Source organism: Manis pentadactyla, chromosome 13 (assembly GCF_030020395.1).
Source record: "Manis pentadactyla isolate mManPen7 chromosome 13, mManPen7.hap1, whole genome shotgun sequence".
In the NCBI taxonomy this organism is placed as follows: Eukaryota; Metazoa; Chordata; class Mammalia; order Pholidota; family Manidae; genus Manis; species Manis pentadactyla.
The window spans coordinates 39,588,255-39,602,508 of NC_080031.1; positions in this window are offsets into that span (position 1 = coordinate 39,588,255).

Below are 14,254 nucleotides of genomic sequence, written 5' to 3' on the forward strand. Positions count from 1 at the left end.
CTTTTTTAGGTGTACAGCAGGTGAAATGACATCACTTATCTATGCTGGATCCTCCAACACAAGGGGCGGTATATTTCTTCCAATCAAAACTGTTACACTCTAAGGTCACCTGGTGTCGGACCATACATGATTCTTTTTCTTAGTAATGTAGATGAATTGATATCTTTATCTCGGAGAAAGCTGCAACTGCAAGGAGTATTATTCGAATATCTAGGAAATTGTGTAACTCTCTGAACTCACTTGGAGTCTGATCATACATGATTTCATTTCTTTAGGAATGTTGCAGATGAATTGAGATAGTTAATCTCTGTTGAAGCTGCCACAGCAAGGAGAGGTATGCAAAAATAAAGTAAAATGTGTAACTCCCTGAAGTCACTTCGTCCCTGATCATATGTATCTTGAGTTTTTTTGGTATACTGCAGATGAATTGACATCAGTAATCTCAGCTGGAACCCCCAATACAAGGAGAGGTATATTAGTTTCAATCAAAAAGTGTTACTCTCTGAAGTCTCTTGGAGTCTGATCATACATGTTCTCAATTTTTAGGAATGCTGCAGATGATTTGAGATCATTAATCTCTCATTGATGGAGCCACCAACGTAAGGTGACGTGTACTAATTTCAAGAATGAAAGTGTAACACTCGGAAGTCACCTGGAGTCTGATCATACATGTTTTGAGTTTTTACAACTGCTTCTGCTGAAATTACATCAGCAGTCCCTGATCGAGCCGCCAATGCAAGGTTAGGCATACTAATTTCAAGCAAAAATTGTAACTCTTTGAAGTCCCTTGGAGTCTGATCATACGTGTTCAGAATCTTCTGGGTGTGCTGCAAATGAATTGATATTCGTAATCTGTGAAAGAGACGCCAATGCAAAGTGAGGTATACGAGTTTCAAGGAAGAGGGTAACACACTTAAGTCACCTGTAGTCTTATCACATGTCCTTTGATCGTTTTAGAAATATAGCAGATGAGTTGACATCAGTAATCTCTGATGGATCCTCCAATGCAAGCCGAGGTATGCTAATTTCAAGGAAAAAGTGTAACTCTCTGAAGTCACTTGGAGTCTGATCATACATGTTTAGAATATATAAAGAATGCTGCAGATGATTTGATTTCAGTAATATTTGATGGTTCCGCCAACGCAAGGTGAGGCATACGAGTTTCAAGCAAAAATGTGTACCATTTTGAGTTCATTTATGGACTAATCATACATGTTTTGTATTTTAAGATATGCTGAGGATGAAATGGCATCAGAAATCTCTGATGGATCCCTCATTGCAAAGTGAGGAGTATTCATATCAAGCAATAACGTCTAACTCTCTCAAGTCACTGGGAGTCTGATTCTATACATTTTGATATTTTAAGGAATGTTGCAAATGCATTGTGATTAGTAATCTCACCCGAATCCACCAATATAAGGTGAGGTATACTTATTTCAAGCAAAAAGTGTACCTCTCTGAAGCCTCTTAGTGTGTGATCATAAGTGATTTCATTTTTTTAGGAATGTTGCAGATGAATTGAGTTCATTAATCTCTGATGAAGCGGCCACTGCAAGTATAGGTGTATGAATAGCAAGTAAAATGTGTAACTCTCTGAATTCACTTTGAGTCTGATCATATGTATTTTCAGTATTTTAGGTGTACAGGAGATGAAGTGACATCAATTATCTCTGCTGTATCCTCCAACACAAGGTGAGGTACATTTCTTTCAATCAAATCTGCTACTCTCTGAGGCCACCTGGTGTCGGACCATACATGATTTCTTTTTCTTAGGAATGTTGTAGATGAATAGGTATCTTTAATCTCGGAGGAAGCTGCCCCTGCGAGGAGTATTATTCGAATATCTTGGAAAATGTGTAACTCTCTGAACTCACTTGGAGTCTGATCATACATGATATCATTTTTTTAGGAATCTTGCAGATGAATTGAGATCTTTAATCTCCGGTGAAGCTGCCACAGCAAGGAGAGGCATGCAAAAATCAAGCAAATTGTGTCACTCTCTGAAGACACTTCGTGCCTGTTCATATGTATCTTGAGTTTTTTTGGTATACTGCAGATGAATTGACATCAGTAATCTCAGCTGGAACCTCCAATACAAGGAGAGGTATATTAGTTTCAATCAAAAAGTGTTACTCTCTGAAGTCTCTTGGAGTCTGATCATACATGTTCTGAATGTTTAGGAATGCTGCAGATGATTTGACATCAGTAATATTTGATGGTGCCGCAAATGCATGCTGAGGAATTCGAGTTTCAAACAAGAATGTGTAACACTCTGAAGTCACTTGGTGTGTGACCTTATGTTCTATGAATTTTTTAGAAAAGCTAGACGGGAATTCTCATGATAAATCTCTGATGAACCCCCCAGTGCAGGGTGAGGTGGACAAATTTCAAGCAAATACATGTTTTACTCTATGAAGTCACATGCCTCCAAATAATACATGTTCTCAATTTTTTCAGGAATGTTTCAAATGAATTAGCATTAGTAATCTGGCATGAATCCGCCAATGCAGTGTTAGGTGTACTAATTTCAAGCAAAAGGTGTACCTCCCTGTCAAAACTTGGAGACTGATTCATATATGATTAGTATTTTTGAGGAATGTTTCAGATGAATTGAAGTCATTAATCTCTGATGGAGCCACCAATGTAAGTTGATGTATGCTAATTTCAAGAATGAAAGTGTAACACTCGGAAGGCACCTGGAGTCTGATCATACATGTTTTGAGTTTTTATACATCAGCAGTTCCTGATCGAGCCGCCAATGCAAGGTTAGGCACAATAATTTCAAGCAAAAATTGGAACTCTTTGAAGTCCCTTGGAATCTGATCCTGCGTGTTTTGAATTTTTTGGTGTGCTGCAAATGAATTGACATCCGTAATCTGTGAAGGAGCCGCCAATGCAAAGTGAGGTATACGAGTTTCAAGAAACAGTGTAACTCCCTGAAGTCACCTGTAGTCTTATCACACGTCCTTTGATGGATTTAGAAGTATAGCAGTTGAGTTGACATCAGCAATCTCTGATGCATCCTCCAATGCAAGCCGAGTTATGCTGATTTCAAAGAAAAAAGTGTAACTCTCTGAACTCACTTGGAGACTGATCATACATGTCTAGAATATTATAGGAAAGTTACAGACGATTTGATTTCAGTAATATTTGATGGTTCCACCAATGCAAGGTGAGGCATACGAGTTTCAAGCAAAAATGTGTAACATTTTGAATTCATTTGGGGACTAATCATACATGTTTTGAATTTTAAGAAATGTTGCAGATGAAATGACATCAGTAATCTCTGATGGATCCCTCAGTGCAAAGTGAGGTGAAATCATATCAAGCAATAACATCAAACTCTCTCAAGTCACTTGGAATCTGATCACATATACTTTGAAATTTCTGGAATGTTGCAAATGCATTGTGATTAGTAATCACACCTGAATACACCAACGTAAGGTGAGGTATACTTACATCAAGCAAAAAGTGTACCTCACTGAAGTCACTTGGAGTCTGATCATACATGATTTCATTATTTTAGGAATGTAGAAGATGAATTGAGATCATTAATCTCTGATGAAGCTGAAACTGCAAGGACAGGTGTACGAATATCAAGCAAAATGTGTAACTATCTGAATTCACTTGGTGACTGACCATATTTATTTATAGTTTTATTGGAACACTGCAGAAGAAATGACATCATTAATCTCTGCGGGATCCTCCAATACAGGGGGAAGTACATTACTTTCAATCAAAAGTGCTACTCTCTGATGTCACACGGAGTCGGACAATATATGATTTCTTTTTCTTAGGAATGTTGTAATGAATAGATATCTTTAATCTCGGAGGAAGCTGCCACTGTGAGGAGTATTATTTGAATATCTTGGAAACTATGTAACTCTCTGAACTCACTTGGAGTCAGATGATGCATGATTTCATTTCTTTAGGAATGTTGCAGATTAATTGAGATCTTTAATCTCTGGTGAAGCTCCAAAACAAGGAGAGGTATGCAAAAATCAAGCAAAATGTGCAACTCTCTAAAGTCACTTGGTGAATGATCATATGTATTTTGAGTTTTTTTGGTATACTGCAGATGAATTGACATCAGTAATCTCAGCTGGAACCTCCAATACAAGGAGAGGTATATTACTTTCAATCAAAAAGCGTTACTCTCTGAAGTCTCTTGGAGTCTGATCATACATGTTCTGAATTTTTAGGAATGCTGCAGATGATTTGATATCAGTAATATTTGATGGTGCCGCCAATTCATGCTGAGGAAAATGCATGTGGAGGCATTCGAGTATCAAGCAAAAATGTATAACTCTGAAGTCATTTGGCGTCTGACCTTATGAGCTTTGAATTTTTCAGAAATGCTGGACATGAGTTGACATGAGAAATCTCTGATGGACCCACCAGTGCACGGTGAGGTAGACAAATTTCAAGCAAATACATGTTTTACACTCTGAAGTCACTTGCTGACTGATGACACATGTTCTCAATTTTTCAGGAATGTTGCAAATGAATTAACATTAGTAATCTAACATGAATCCGCCAATGCGTGTTAGGTGTACTAAATTCAAGCAAAAGGTGTACCTCCCTGTAACAATGTGGAGACTGATTCATATATGATTAGTATTTTTGAGAAATGTTACAAATGAATTGAGAACATTAATCTCTGACGGAGACACCAATGTAAGGTGACAGATACTAATTTCAAGAATGAAAGTGTAACACTCGGAAGGTCCCTGGAGTCTGATCATACATGTTTTGAGTTTTTACAACTTCTGCTGATGAACTTACATCAGCAGACCCTGATCGAGCCACCAATGTAAAGTTAATCATACTAATTTCAAGCAAAAATTGTAACTCTTTGAAGTCTCTTGGAGTCTGATCATACGTGTTTGGAATTTTTTAGGTGTGCTGCAAATGAATTGATATCAGTAATCTGTGAAGGAGCCGCCAATGCAAAGTGAGGTATACAAGTTTCAAGCAAGAAGGGTAACACACCGAAGTCACCTGTAGTCTTATCACACGTCCTATGATGGTTTTAGAAATACGGCAGATGAGTTGACATCAGTAATCTCTGATGGATCCACCAATGCAAGCCGAGTTATGCTAATTTCAAGCAAAATGTGTAACTCTCTGAAGTCAGTTGGAGTCTGATCATACATGTTTAGAATATTTTAGGAATGTTGCAGACGATTAGATTTCAGTAATATTTGATGGTACGACCAACGCAAGGTGAGGCATATGAGTTTCAAGCAAAAATGTGTAACATTTTGAATTCATTTGCAGACTAATCATACATGTTTTGAATTTTAAGATATCCTGCAGATGAAATGACATCGGAAATCTCTGATGGATCCCACAGTACAAAGTGAGGTGTATTCATATAAAGCAATAGCGTCTAACTCTCTCAAGTCACTTGGAGTCTGATCATATATATTTTGAAATTTTTAGGAATGTTGCAAATGCATTGTGTTTAGTAATCTTACCTGAATCCACCAAAATAATTTAAGGTATACTTATTTCAAGCAAAAAGTGTAAAACCCTGAAGTCTCTTGGAGACAGATCATACGTGATTTCATTGTTTTATTGATGTTGCAGATGAATTGAGATAATTAATCACAAATTAAGCTGCCATTGCAAGTAAAGGTGTACGAATTTCAAGTAAAATGTGTAAATCTCTGAATTAACTTTGTGTCTCATCATACGTATTTTCACTTTTTTAGGTGTACAGCAGGTGAAATGACATCACTTATCTATGCTGGATCCTCCAACACAAGGGGCGGTATATTTCTTCCAATCAAAACTGTTACACTCTAAGGTCACCTGGTGTCGGACCATACATGATTCTTTTTCTTAGTAATGTAGATGAATTGATATCTTTATCTCGGAGAAAGCTGCAACTGCAAGGAGTATTATTCGAATATCTAGGAAATTGTGTAACTCTCTGAACTCACTTGGAGTCTGATCATACATGATTTCATTTCTTTAGGAATGTTGCAGATGAATTGAGATAGTTAATCTCTGTTGAAGCTGCCACAGCAAGGAGAGGTATGCAAAAATAAAGTAAAATGTGTAACTCCCTGAAGTCACTTCGTCCCTGATCATATGTATCTTGAGTTTTTTTGGTATACTGCAGATGAATTGACATCAGTAATCTCAGCTGGAACCCCCAATACAAGGAGAGGTATATTAGTTTCAATCAAAAAGTGTTACTCTCTGAAGTCTCTTGGAGTCTGATCATACATGTTCTCAATTTTTAGGAATGCTGCAGATGATTTGAGATCATTAATCTCTCATTGATGGAGCCACCAACGTAAGGTGACGTGTACTAATTTCAAGAATGAAAGTGTAACACTCGGAAGTCACCTGGAGTCTGATCATACATGTTTTGAGTTTTTACAACTGCTTCTGCTGAAATTACATCAGCAGTCCCTGATCGAGCCGCCAATGCAAGGTTAGGCATACTAATTTCAAGCAAAAATTGTAACTCTTTGAAGTCCCTTGGAGTCTGATCATACGTGTTCAGAATCTTTTAGGTGTGCTGCAAATGAATTGATATCCGTAATCTGTGAAAGAGACGCCAATGCAAAGTGAGGTATACGAGTTTCAAGGAAGAGGGTAACACACTTAAGTCACCTGTAGTCTTATCACATGTCCTTTGATCGTTTTAGAAATATAGCAGATGAGTTGACATCAGTAATCTCTGATGGATCCTCCAATGCAAGCCGAGGTATGCTAATTTCAAGGAAAAAGTGTAACTCTCTGAAGTCACTTGGAGTCTGATCATACATGTTTAGAATATATAAAGAATGCTGCAGATGATTTGATTTCAGTAATATTTGATGGTTCCGCCAACGCAAGGTGAGGCATACGAGTTTCAAGCAAAAATGTGTACCATTTTGAGTTCATTTATGGACTAATCATACATGTTTTGTATTTTAAGATATGCTGCGGATGAAATGGCATCAGAAATCTCTGATGGATCCCTCATTGCAAAGTGAGGAGTATTCATATCAAGCAATAACGTCTAACTCTCTCAAGTCACTGGGAGTCTGATTCTATACATTTTGATATTTTAAGGAATGTTGCAAATGCATTGTGATTAGTAATCTCACCCGAATCCACCAATATAAGGTGAGGTATACTTATTTCAAGCAAAAAGTGTACCTCTCTGAAGCCTCTTAGTGTGTGATCATAAGTGATTTCATTTTTTTAGGAATGTTGCAGATGAATTGAGTTCATTAATCTCTGATGAAGCGGCCACTGCAAGTATAGGTGTATGAATAGCAAGTAAAATGTGTAACTCTCTGAATTCACTTTGAGTCTGATCATATGTATTTTCAGTATTTTAGGTGTACAGGAGATGAAGTGACATCAATTATCTCTGCTGTATCCTCCAACACAAGGTGAGGTACATTTCTTTCAATCAAATCTGCTACTCTCTGAGGCCACCTGGTGTCGGACCATACATGATTTCTTTTTCTTAGGAATGTTGTAGATGAATAGGTATCTTTAATCTCGGAGGAAGCTGCCCCTGCGAGGAGTATTATTCGAATATCTTGGAAAATGTGTAACTCTCTGAACTCACTTGGAGTCTGATCATACATGATATCATTTTTTTAGGAATCTTGCAGATGAATTGAGATCTTTAATCTCCGGTGAAGCTGCCACAGCAAGGAGAGGCATGCAAAAATCAAGCAAATTGTGTCACTCTCTGAAGACACTTCGTGCCTGTTCATATGTATCTTGAGTTTTTTTGGTATACTGCAGATGAATTGACATCAGTAATCTCAGCTGGAACCTCCAATACAAGGAGAGGTATATTAGTTTCAATCAAAAAGTGTTACTCTCTGAAGTCTCTTGGAGTCTGATCATACATGTTCTGAATGTTTAGGAATGCTGCAGATGATTTGACATCAGTAATATTTGATGGTGCCGCAAATGCATGCTGAGGAATTCGAGTTTCAAACAAGAATGTGTAACACTCTGAAGTCACTTGGTGTGTGACCTTATGTTCTATGAATTTTTTAGAAAAGCTAGACGGGAATTCTCATGATAAATCTCTGATGAACCCCCCAGTGCAGGGTGAGGTGGACAAATTTCAAGCAAATACATGTTTTACTCTATGAAGTCACATGCCTCCAAATAATACATGTTCTCAATTTTTTCAGGAATGTTTCAAATGAATTAGCATTAGTAATCTGGCATGAATCCGCCAATGCAGTGTTAGGTGTACTAATTTCAAGCAAAAGGTGTACCTCCCTGTCAAAACGTGGAGACTGATTCATATATGATTAGTATTTTTGAGGAATGTTTCAGATGAATTGAAGTCATTAATCTCTGATGGAGCCACCAATGTAAGTTGATGTATGCTAATTTCAAGAATGAAAGTGTAACACTCGGAAGGCACCTGGAGTCTGATCATACATGTTTTGAGTTTTTATACATCAGCAGTTCCTGATCGAGCCGCCAATGCAAGGTTAGGCACAATAATTTCAAGCAAAAATTGGAACTCTTTGAAGTCCCTTGGAATCTGATCCTGCGTGTTTTGAATTTTTTGGTGTGCTGCAAATGAATTGACATCCGTAATCTGTGAAGGAGCCGCCAATGCAAAGTGAGGTATACGAGTTTCAAGAAACAGTGTAACTCCCTGAAGTCACCTGTAGTCTTATCACACGTCCTTTGATGGATTTAGAAGTATAGCAGTTGAGTTGACATCAGCAATCTCTGATGCATCCTCCAATGCAAGCCGAGTTATGCTGATTTCAAAGAAAAAAGTGTAACTCTCTGAACTCACTTGGAGACTGATCATACATGTCTAGAATATTATAGGAAAGTTACAGACGATTTGATTTCAGTAATATTTGATGGTTCCACCAATGCAAGGTGAGGCATACGAGTTTCAAGCAAAAATGTGTAACATTTTGAATTCATTTGGGGACTAATCATACATGTTTTGAATTTTAAGAAATGTTGCAGATGAAATGACATCAGTAATCTCTGATGGATCCCTCAGTGCAAAGTGAGGTGAAATCATATCAAGCAATAACATCAAACTCTCTCAAGTCACTTGGAATCTGATCACATATACTTTGAAATTTCTGGAATGTTGCAAATGCATTGTGATTAGTAATCACACCTGAATACACCAACGTAAGGTGAGGTATACTTACATCAAGCAAAAAGTGTACCTCACTGAAGTCACTTGGAGTCTGATCATACATGATTTCATTATTTTAGGAATGTAGAAGATGAATTGAGATCATTAATCTCTGATGAAGCTGAAACTGCAAGGACAGGTGTACGAATATCAAGCAAAATGTGTAACTATCTGAATTCACTTGGTGACTGACCATATTTATTTATAGTTTTATTGGAACACTGCAGAAGAAATGACATCATTAATCTCTGCGGGATCCTCCAATACAGGGGGAAGTACATTACTTTCAATCAAAAGTGCTACTCTCTGATGTCACACGGAGTCGGACAATATATGATTTCTTTTTCTTAGGAATGTTGTAATGAATAGATATCTTTAATCTCGGAGGAAGCTGCCACTGTGAGGAGTATTATTTGAATATCTTGGAAACTATGTAACTCTCTGAACTCACTTGGAGTCAGATGATGCATGATTTCATTTCTTTAGGAATGTTGCAGATTAATTGAGATCTTTAATCTCTGGTGAAGCTCCAAAACAAGGAGAGGTATGCAAAAATCAAGCAAAATGTGCAACTCTCTAAAGTCACTTGGTGAATGATCATATGTATTTTGAGTTTTTTTGGTATACTGCAGATGAATTGACATCAGTAATCTCAGCTGGAACCTCCAATACAAGGAGAGGTATATTACTTTCAATCAAAAAGCGTTACTCTCTGAAGTCTCTTGGAGTCTGATCATACATGTTCTGAATTTTTAGGAATGCTGCAGATGATTTGATATCAGTAATATTTGATGGTGCCGCCAATTCATGCTGAGGAAAATGCATGTGGAGGCATTCGAGTATCAAGCAAAAATGTATAACTCTGAAGTCATTTGGCGTCTGACCTTATGAGCTTTGAATTTTTCAGAAATGCTGGACATGAGTTGACATGAGAAATCTCTGATGGACCCACCAGTGCACGGTGAGGTAGACAAATTTCAAGCAAATACATGTTTTACACTCTGAAGTCACTTGCTGACTGATGACACATGTTCTCAATTTTTCAGGAATGTTGCAAATGAATTAACATTAGTAATCTAACATGAATCCGCCAATGCGTGTTAGGTGTACTAAATTCAAGCAAAAGGTGTACCTCCCTGTAACAATGTGGAGACTGATTCATATATGATTAGTATTTTTGAGAAATGTTACAAATGAATTGAGAACATTAATCTCTGACGGAGACACCAATGTAAGGTGACAGATACTAATTTCAAGAATGAAAGTGTAACACTCGGAAGGTCCCTGGAGTCTGATCATACATGTTTTGAGTTTTTACAACTTCTGCTGATGAACTTACATCAGCAGACCCTGATCGAGCCACCAATGTAAAGTTAATCATACTAATTTCAAGCAAAAATTGTAACTCTTTGAAGTCTCTTGGAGTCTGATCATACGTGTTTGGAATTTTTTAGGTGTGCTGCAAATGAATTGATATCAGTAATCTGTGAAGGAGCCGCCAATGCAAAGTGAGGTATACAAGTTTCAAGCAAGAAGGGTAACACACCGAAGTCACCTGTAGTCTTATCACACGTCCTATGATGGTTTTAGAAATACGGCAGATGAGTTGACATCAGTAATCTCTGATGGATCCACCAATGCAAGCCGAGTTATGCTAATTTCAAGCAAAATGTGTAACTCTCTGAAGTCAGTTGGAGTCTGATCATACATGTTTAGAATATTTTAGGAATGTTGCAGACGATTAGATTTCAGTAATATTTGATGGTACGACCAACGCAAGGTGAGGCATATGAGTTTCAAGCAAAAATGTGTAACATTTTGAATTCATTTGCAGACTAATCATACATGTTTTGAATTTTAAGATATCCTGCAGATGAAATGACATCGGAAATCTCTGATGGATCCCACAGTACAAAGTGAGGTGTATTCATATAAAGCAATAGCGTCTAACTCTCTCAAGTCACTTGGAGTCTGATCATATATATTTTGAAATTTTTAGGAATGTTGCAAATGCATTGTGTTTAGTAATCTTACCTGAATCCACCAAAATAATTTAAGGTATACTTATTTCAAGCAAAAAGTGTAAAACCCTGAAGTCTCTTGGAGACAGATCATACGTGATTTCATTGTTTTATTGATGTTGCAGATGAATTGAGATAATTAATCACAAATTAAGCTGCCATTGCAAGTAAAGGTGTACGAATTTCAAGTAAAATGTGTAAATCTCTGAATTAACTTTGTGTCTCATCATACGTATTTTCACTTTTTTAGGTGTACAGCAGGTGAAATGACATCACTTATCTATGCTGGATCCTCCAACACAAGGGGCGGTATATTTCTTCCAATCAAAACTGTTACACTCTAAGGTCACCTGGTGTCGGACCATACATGATTCTTTTTCTTAGTAATGTAGATGAATTGATATCTTTATCTCGGAGAAAGCTGCAACTGCAAGGAGTATTATTCGAATATCTAGGAAATTGTGTAACTCTCTGAACTCACTTGGAGTCTGATCATACATGATTTCATTTCTTTAGGAATGTTGCAGATGAATTGAGATAGTTAATCTCTGTTGAAGCTGCCACAGCAAGGAGAGGTATGCAAAAATAAAGTAAAATGTGTAACTCCCTGAAGTCACTTCGTCCCTGATCATATGTATCTTGAGTTTTTTTGGTATACTGCAGATGAATTGACATCAGTAATCTCAGCTGGAACCCCCAATACAAGGAGAGGTATATTAGTTTCAATCAAAAAGTGTTACTCTCTGAAGTCTCTTGGAGTCTGATCATACATGTTCTCAATTTTTAGGAATGCTGCAGATGATTTGAGATCATTAATCTCTCATTGATGGAGCCACCAACGTAAGGTGACGTGTACTAATTTCAAGAATGAAAGTGTAACACTCGGAAGTCACCTGGAGTCTGATCATACATGTTTTGAGTTTTTACAACTGCTTCTGCTGAAATTACATCAGCAGTCCCTGATCGAGCCGCCAATGCAAGGTTAGGCATACTAATTTCAAGCAAAAATTGTAACTCTTTGAAGTCCCTTGGAGTCTGATCATACGTGTTCAGAATCTTTTAGGTGTGCTGCAAATGAATTGATATCCGTAATCTGTGAAAGAGACGCCAATGCAAAGTGAGGTATACGAGTTTCAAGGAAGAGGGTAACACACTTAAGTCACCTGTAGTCTTATCACATGTCCTTTGATCGTTTTAGAAATATAGCAGATGAGTTGACATCAGTAATCTCTGATGGATCCTCCAATGCAAGCCGAGGTATGCTAATTTCAAGGAAAAAGTGTAACTCTCTGAAGTCACTTGGAGTCTGATCATACATGTTTAGAATATATAAAGAATGCTGCAGATGATTTGATTTCAGTAATATTTGATGGTTCCGCCAACGCAAGGTGAGGCATACGAGTTTCAAGCAAAAATGTGTACCATTTTGAGTTCATTTATGGACTAATCATACATGTTTTGTATTTTAAGATATGCTGCGGATGAAATGGCATCAGAAATCTCTGATGGATCCCTCATTGCAAAGTGAGGAGTATTCATATCAAGCAATAACGTCTAACTCTCTCAAGTCACTGGGAGTCTGATTCTATACATTTTGATATTTTAAGGAATGTTGCAAATGCATTGTGATTAGTAATCTCACCCGAATCCACCAATATAAGGTGAGGTATACTTATTTCAAGCAAAAAGTGTACCTCTCTGAAGCCTCTTAGTGTGTGATCATAAGTGATTTCATTTTTTTAGGAATGTTGCAGATGAATTGAGTTCATTAATCTCTGATGAAGCGGCCACTGCAAGTATAGGTGTATGAATAGCAAGTAAAATGTGTAACTCTCTGAATTCACTTTGAGTCTGATCATATGTATTTTCAGTATTTTAGGTGTACAGGAGATGAAGTGACATCAATTATCTCTGCTGTATCCTCCAACACAAGGTGAGGTACATTTCTTTCAATCAAATCTGCTACTCTCTGAGGCCACCTGGTGTCGGACCATACATGATTTCTTTTTCTTAGGAATGTTGTAGATGAATAGGTATCTTTAATCTCGGAGGAAGCTGCCCCTGCGAGGAGTATTATTCGAATATCTTGGAAAATGTGTAACTCTCTGAACTCACTTGGAGTCTGATCATACATGATATCATTTTTTTAGGAATCTTGCAGATGAATTGAGATCTTTAATCTCCGGTGAAGCTGCCACAGCAAGGAGAGGCATGCAAAAATCAAGCAAATTGTGTCACTCTCTGAAGACACTTCGTGCCTGTTCATATGTATCTTGAGTTTTTTTGGTATACTGCAGATGAATTGACATCAGTAATCTCAGCTGGAACCTCCAATACAAGGAGAGGTATATTAGTTTCAATCAAAAAGTGTTACTCTCTGAAGTCTCTTGGAGTCTGATCATACATGTTCTGAATGTTTAGGAATGCTGCAGATGATTTGACATCAGTAATATTTGATGGTGCCGCAAATGCATGCTGAGGAATTCGAGTTTCAAACAAGAATGTGTAACACTCTGAAGTCACTTGGTGTGTGACCTTATGTTCTATGAATTTTTTAGAAAAGCTAGACGGGAATTCTCATGATAAATCTCTGATGAACCCCCCAGTGCAGGGTGAGGTGGACAAATTTCAAGCAAATACATGTTTTACTCTATGAAGTCACATGCCTCCAAATAATACATGTTCTCAATTTTTTCAGGAATGTTTCAAATGAATTAGCATTAGTAATCTGGCATGAATCCGCCAATGCAGTGTTAGGTGTACTAATTTCAAGCAAAAGGTGTACCTCCCTGTCAAAACGTGGAGACTGATTCATATATGATTAGTATTTTTGAGGAATGTTTCAGATGAATTGAAGTCATTAATCTCTGATGGAGCCACCAATGTAAGTTGATGTATGCTAATTTCAAGAATGAAAGTGTAACACTCGGAAGGCACCTGGAGTCTGATCATACATGTTTTGAGTTTTTATACATCAGCAGTTCCTGATCGAGCCGCCAATGCAAGGTTAGGCACAATAATTTCAAGCAAAAATTGGAACTCTTTGAAGTCCCTTGGAATCTGATCCTGCGTGTTTTGA